The sequence below is a fragment of the Cornus florida genome, unplaced genomic scaffold, assembly GCF_030987335.1.
Source record: "Cornus florida cultivar Cherokee Brave unplaced genomic scaffold, ASM3098733v1 CherokeeBrave_3.0.0_Hap2_Chr04, whole genome shotgun sequence".
NCBI classification, from domain to species: domain Eukaryota; kingdom Viridiplantae; phylum Streptophyta; class Magnoliopsida; order Cornales; family Cornaceae; genus Cornus; species Cornus florida.
Window position 1 is genome coordinate 736,177 of NW_026775574.1, and position 7,162 is coordinate 743,338.

The 7,162-nt window shown below is 34.5% G+C and overlaps 1 pseudogene; it reads right to left on the reverse strand.

Moving 5' to 3' along the window:
• Positions 1–213: 213 nt before the first annotated feature.
• On the reverse strand, positions 214–6,897 carry LOC132304583 (protein NRT1/ PTR FAMILY 8.3-like; annotated as a pseudogene).
• Positions 6,898–7,162: the final 265 nt, after the last annotated feature.

Genomic DNA, 7,162 nt, shown 5'->3' on the forward strand with positions numbered 1-7,162 from the left:
ATTATTTATATATCATGCATTGATTGCCATCACATACATATATATAAATATTTCTTGTAATTACATGGACACTATCAATTTCATAGTGAATCGAAACATAATACATTGAATTCACCAATTATATAAATCATAAATATTTCAGATATGTCAGGAACATATGTCACTATAACCCAGATAGGAATTTGCTATGCCAGGGCATATAAATCCCAACACTCACTTATCCACCCAGCCTTTTCCGGTGTAGCCGTTATAGATGTCCCTGTAGTCAGAATAAAAGAGCTCAAGTAACTGCCCAGGGAACTTGTCAGAAGTGACAATGCACTACACAAGCTCCGCATACCATCTGGTGATTGCTCATAGAAGAACTCCAGTTGCCCAATAGAAATAAATACCTCCGACACCCCCAAGAAGAAATATTGGGGTATTTGCCACAAGATACTGAGTGGTACTGCAATATCTCTATCTACCAAACCAAGGTCTGTTGCAAGCTCCAGTCGCTTCATCTCCACCAAAGCAGCGGCCGACAAACACAAGACCGAAATGAAGAGGCCGATTCCCATCCGTTGCAACTCAGTGAAGCCCCTCTCTTTGCCAGTAAAATTCCGTGCAATTGGAACAAGGACCCTATCGTAGACTGGAACCCACAACATAACACTGACTATGTCAAAGGTTGAAAGAGAAGCAGCAGGAACAGTGAAGGAACCAACTCTTTTATCCATCATCAGCCCTTGCTCCACAAACATTGTGGTTTGGGCATGAACAGCAGCATAGACAATTCCAGTAGCCCAGACAGGAAACATGCGGATCAAAATCTTCAGTTCCTCCACCTGTGTTACAGTGCAAAGCCTCCAAGGATTGGAGAAGTCCCCAGTTTTGCTTTCAGCACACGAGACGACAGCAGCTTTATCAAGGTACCTGTAGAAGAAATAAAAATAACTGCACATTTTTCTTGGACAGAATTTGTTCTGCTATTGAACACGAGCCCAAGAATGAAGAAACAAAAGGGGGCACTTTCAATTACAAGCATACAGGGGTCAAAACAGCCAGCACAATTCTCATTAGAGAAGAACCCGTAAATACAAGAGACAAAAACTAAAATACCATATTTATTTAAAATTATATAGGGTAAACAAACACAATTACAAGCTCTATGAACTTCTGTATGGTGTTGTGTTGGACCAAAAAGGAATTCATTCATACAAGAGCTAAGTACACATTTAACTGAAGTCTACAAAGACCACACAATCAAAAGTCCTTCAATTTTCTTCTCCAATTGACCACAAAATTACAGAAGTCCTCCACCTTAATAAAATCATTTGATGTTCAGACACATCAAACTAAATGGAACGTCAATGTTGTAGTTCCCTCCTAGCTAAATATGAAATTAATTCTTTAGGAAATAATGATGTTAGTAACTCAGTACATAACTACAATAATAGAATATATATATATAAACAAAAAAAAAAAAAAAAAACAAAAACAAAAGAAAACAAAAAAACAAAAAATAAAAAATGAACGTAGAAGTTTAAGAAGATAGGTGTCTGTATTAAACACAGCAACACTTGAATGAAAGGCGTTTTTTCAGCTTAAGGTTACATAACCATAAAGGAATTATTTGGAAGAAACAAAAAAAGTGAGGTTATTTGAACATCTGATGGAGATTAGAATTTCCATTTTCACTTTATGTAGCAATTAAAATGAACCTACTACTTTTGTTGATAATAAGTGAGTCTATAAGTCCATCTAATAATTTCATTACTAACAGTACAGTAGTAACTATAATCATGACCCTGTTAGAATTACCTATGTAAAGAACGACCAAAAGATCCCTGAACTATGTAACATGAAAAATTATTAATAAATTAGCTATTGGGATCATCAAGACTCAAAGTATACATCCAGTGGATTAAAAATAATTGGGTAAGAATAGATGGCAGAATTTAAAATCAACGAAATATAAAAGAAAATCACTTCAACTCATCAGTATGTTCCAGTTTCCGGCTTCCTTCAATTGCTGAGAATTTGTCTGGTGTCTCATACAGGATACTACTGTCAGTAGGGACCTCAAAACTCCACTTGCGAATTGATGCAACCAAGACCTGGCACATTCTTGTAAGAGGGCTTCCCCCTGGTTTTTCAAATCTATAGAGAGCTGTGCCTGAAAAAAAACTTGCAACAGCAATGCCCATAAACAATGCAGGAATGCCAAACCCTATGCCCCACCCAACATTGTCTTGAATCCAGACTATTAAACTACTTGATACAAGCGCACCAATGTTGATAGAAAAATAAAACCAATTGAAGAAGGATCCTTTATTTATTCTCTCTTTAGGATCAGTGTCATCAAACTGATCTGCCCCAAAGGATGAAACACATGGTTTAATCCCGCCAGTTCCAAGTGCAATAAGGTACAGCGAAAAGAAGAATATTGCATCCTGAGCAGGGGTAGCTGGAGGGCATTCTAAATCCACACATTCAGCAGGCTTAATAGCTGGGACTGATGCTGAGAGAGTCAATGTGCTCATTCCCTATACAAAGCAACAAAAATCTGACGCTGAGAGAGTCAATGTGCATGTTCCCTATACAAAGCAACAAAAATATACATAGGTATGGTTGAGCAGAATATATCTGAGAGCTTTAGACAAATTCAATCAGTGCAAACAGAACATACAAATACCTATTTCATTGTTCCACTTAAGACTATCAAGATGCCTAGCCATCGTTTCCCGACTAAGATGAATAGACCAGAGTTACCATAAAATTCTGACACCCAATTTGGACATGAACAAAATCGTACAACCGGGAAATCCATTCCAGAACATTAAGTTGTGTTCTGAATAAATTTTTATTTTTTTTCCATCTCGCTTCCATTTCAAATGTGGGTAAAAAGGAGCAAATGAACTAAAACTATGTCAAATTGAAGCATATTAATATTAGGAGTTTTTAAAAGAGAGTACTTATGGTAAAGCCACGGCTTATAGGCATAATATTTTTCACATCAAAATTCTTCTATCATTTTCTTCACCTTTTTGATTAAGATTTATTGTACTTTAAAATTAAATCTCTAATTTAAGTAATGATTAAACTAACGGATCATCAATCCAACTCAATCATTCAGCTCATTCAGCACTAACGACTATAGCTACACCATAGCTAAAGAAATAAAATCAATTTTAGAACCAAATCTTTCCTAAATGAACTGAAATGAATTAAATATTTTCAAATTCATACAAACCATTGTAAGTTTTGTAGTACTCAAGAATGATCATAATTGGTGATTTCACATATAATCGTAACTTTAAATATTTGTGAGTTTCTGAATTACTAAAAGATCTTAAATGGATTGAAACGAAAATGACATTTTCTTTTATTTATTTATCAAAATTCAATCTTTCCACAAGAATCAAAACACGAAATTGGATCCAAAGTAAGCTAAGCTCATTATTGTTGAACACTTAATAAGTCAGACACATCTTAATTTGATCATTGCCCCATAAGTCAGACTCATTTCATAAGAATTACCCTCTATTTCTCTATGAATTGGAAGCAAAACTGTTAGGTAGCACTGAAAAAGAAATAAAATACATATATATATATATAAAACTGTTGAGCACAAAATTGTAAGATGAAATACAACTGCCCACCCTTTTTTGGTTAGTGACATGCTGCATGTCCAACAGAAAGAAGGATCAAGTAAGAATGATAAAGTATAGGTTAAATACGTATAATCACTCAACTCTTCATGAAAAAGAAAACTAAAAAAATTGAAAACTTCAGATCATATACGATGAAGTAAATTGTGGAAAAGGCTGCAATCGTCCAATATCGTCCCCAATATGCATCTGCTAAGAAGGCCCCAATAAGGGGCGTAAGGGTGCAAGTGCCTCGCCAATTGATAACAATACTTGCTGCAGAGACATTTCCTTCGTGCAAATTTTTTATGAGATAACTAACAAGATTCATAGCAATCCCGTTGAAGGCTAAACGTTCACAACATTCAGTACCTGTTGTTTGATTCTGTAACTGTTAGCAGAAAATATGGGATATCAGATACACGAAAGAAATGTAAAAGAGGATGACAAACTAATGACTACCGAGAATGAAAGGGCATGCTCTCCAATTTCCAGTGTTGCTCTTCGAAACAGTCTTCCCCTTAATGCCTACTGGACCATCTCCCCTGTATGGTCCCTCACATTCATTCTGAAGATAGAAAATAGGTGAGGTATGGCAGAGAATCCGATCTTTTGAAATATTAAACTTGCAGAATTAGATCATATTAGAGACAAAGGAACAAATCTATACTAATTCTAATAAAGTAAAGATAATTGATTTATTTTTGAATCAGGGGCAATTTCACATAAGTTGTCATTTTAACAATAAAGTGCCCCCATATTAATATAGATTCTGCTGTGACAAACCATGAGAGTGTACAAAAAAAAAAAAAAATAATAATAAAATTAAACTAAATTAAAAAATTAAAAAAAATCAAGAAATAACAGAAACGAAAATCACACAACATATTGAACACCGAGATTTAAAGTGGTCCGGCTTATAACCTATTTCCACCGGTAAAAACGACAAAAAAATTTCACTATGCGAAGAAGAAAGGAAATATAACACTCTCTCAAACCCTAACCACAATACACCCTCTATCTCTCTCTCTCGGAATTTTTACAGTTCAATCTGAATAACACAAACCCTAGCACCCTCATATATATTGTGTTACAATAGAGACTAAGAATCTGGTCAAAACTCACCCAACTCAAGGGGGGGAAAAGGGTTAAAAAAAATTTTTGGGTATTCAGAATTTGGGCCACAACTCAACAGTTTCTTTGACCTATAATTAGCTTTTGAAAACCTTACATGATATTATATGTGTGAACATAACACTCTGCTCTGGTCCAACCCTACTTTGCTACTATTGTTGCCGCTTCAACTACTAGTAAGAGGAATCCCATTTGGCATTGAAGTCCATTAGAGCTGAAGGCATGCTTGTAGATTAGGCAAGAATGAATGCATGGCGTAAATTAGTGGCTTAACCTCAAACGTTAATTGGCGAGTTCTAAATCTTTGATAGTTTCTCTCCCCCATCTCCTCACCGCAGTATTACACAACTTTGCAAAGGAATGCACCACAATCCCTTGAATGATAACTTTCAATTCCATCCTCATCCCTGTCCCCTAAATTTAAATTAGAAAAATTATATATATATATATATCTATATATATATATAACTCCTTTGGTCAACAAGAAGTCAGATATATAATATGGTATTATAGAAGCAAATGATCTGCTGAATATGCTCCTCCAAGCTTGAGAAGAAATTTAATTTTTTTGCATTAACAATATTTATTCAGCACCACAACTATGTAGTTGAATGAATCACATTCTCTTCTATCCGTTGATAGAAAGCACAATGAGATACACAAAATTTTTAAAGCTTTTTGGAACTGGTAATTTACATCAAATCTCCCATAGGAAGTGATCACACTCTTTTCTGCTTGCAACTGTTCTCTTCCAATTCTATTCCACCCCTGCTTTTATCTCTTGATGTAGAAAAATACCACATGCATTGTGTGCGTTATTTAAATAATCTGATGCTTACAAAGAGAAGCCACACAAGTATAAAGCAACTATGCTCTCAAAGGCAACAGTGCCATAACACCAACTCTCATCTCAAGCCTCGACATAGGTTTCCGTCTGCCTTTATCCCCTATAACAAAGTTAGAACCTTAAATCATTGCTCCTTCAGTCAAAGATCAAAATTCATGTTATTTTTGGAACTTCGCTACTCTCCTACGGAACTTCAGATTTTCAATTCAAATGCAAGAAAGTCCTAGTGGATGAAATGAAATATACTAATTTTTACTTTAAAACGATTCAAAACTATTGAATCTGAAACTATCATTTCAAAGTTCAAATGTATGCCCACATTAAAAAATATATATATATAAAATAATAATAATAAAATAAAATAAAATTAAGAAAGAGAGAGAGATAGAGAAACCAAATATGCTAAAGTCAAGTAAAACAAAAGAACTGACTGATTCTCAATATAATGAAGTCAAAACAGCGCGTGATTTCTCAATTTTCCATTAAAAAAACAAAGGAAAACATCTTAGGAAGCATGACAATTTTGTCAACCCAAGTACTAAATGAATTTCCCCAACCTCAAGTCACAGACCCAATGAATGGTGTGAATATTCAAAATCAGGGTTTAATATTATATGTGAGCTTGTCGGCACGGAGCTGAATTTGCTTTGAATTTCGAAACGCTGAAAGTAAAAGAAGAACGTATTCAGTCTTCGAATAAGCCTCCAATTCCAAACCTTAACAGTGAAACGAAAACTAAAATTTGAATTAGAACTTCATAATCCAGTTCCTATTTTGAGGTCCATAGCAAAAAATCTCCATATCTTAAAGTATATAATCTGAAGCATCGACGACTACTCGTAAATCAGTATCACTTTAGTACTAAAGAATTAAAATTTCCATAGACATGAATGGGGAGTACAATTACAATCCACGCAAGTGTGTGTGTGTATATATATAGTGATCGAAGCAAAGGTAGAAGTTAACCTGTAAAAGACCGTCTTCCAAGAGTAATCTGTCCTCTTCAGGAGTTACCATTGTACCCAAATTACCAATCTAATTCTATGCCGATCGAGGAGCACTACTTTTTTAGATTCAGAATCAGATTCTGTCTGAAAATTAGAAATAAAAAGTGCGTCGACAGTCTTGACGTAAGAGCTTCGGTGGCATACATGAACGATCGAACTGAGTTTGTTTGTTTCGTTGACCTTTTGATTGATTGATTGAATCTTCAATTCATTGCATTTTCTAAACTATATAGTGTACTACTACTTTGGAGTTTTTATTCATGAAAAACAAAATGCATAATTGGGTGCGTAATCTATTAGGCCATCTGCACTGCCTCTGGAGATTTTGACTCTTAAAAAACACCAGAACAGCTTTCTTAAGAGTCACGTCAACAATTATAAGAGTCACGTCAGCAATTGTCAGAAATATATACCCTATTAGATTCTTAGAATTTTTACTCTTTGAAAAAAATAATAATAAAAAATTAAAATTAAATTTTTTTTTTTTTTTTCACTTTTTCTAAACGGCTATATTTTCTCAATGGCAATATTTTTCAATCAAA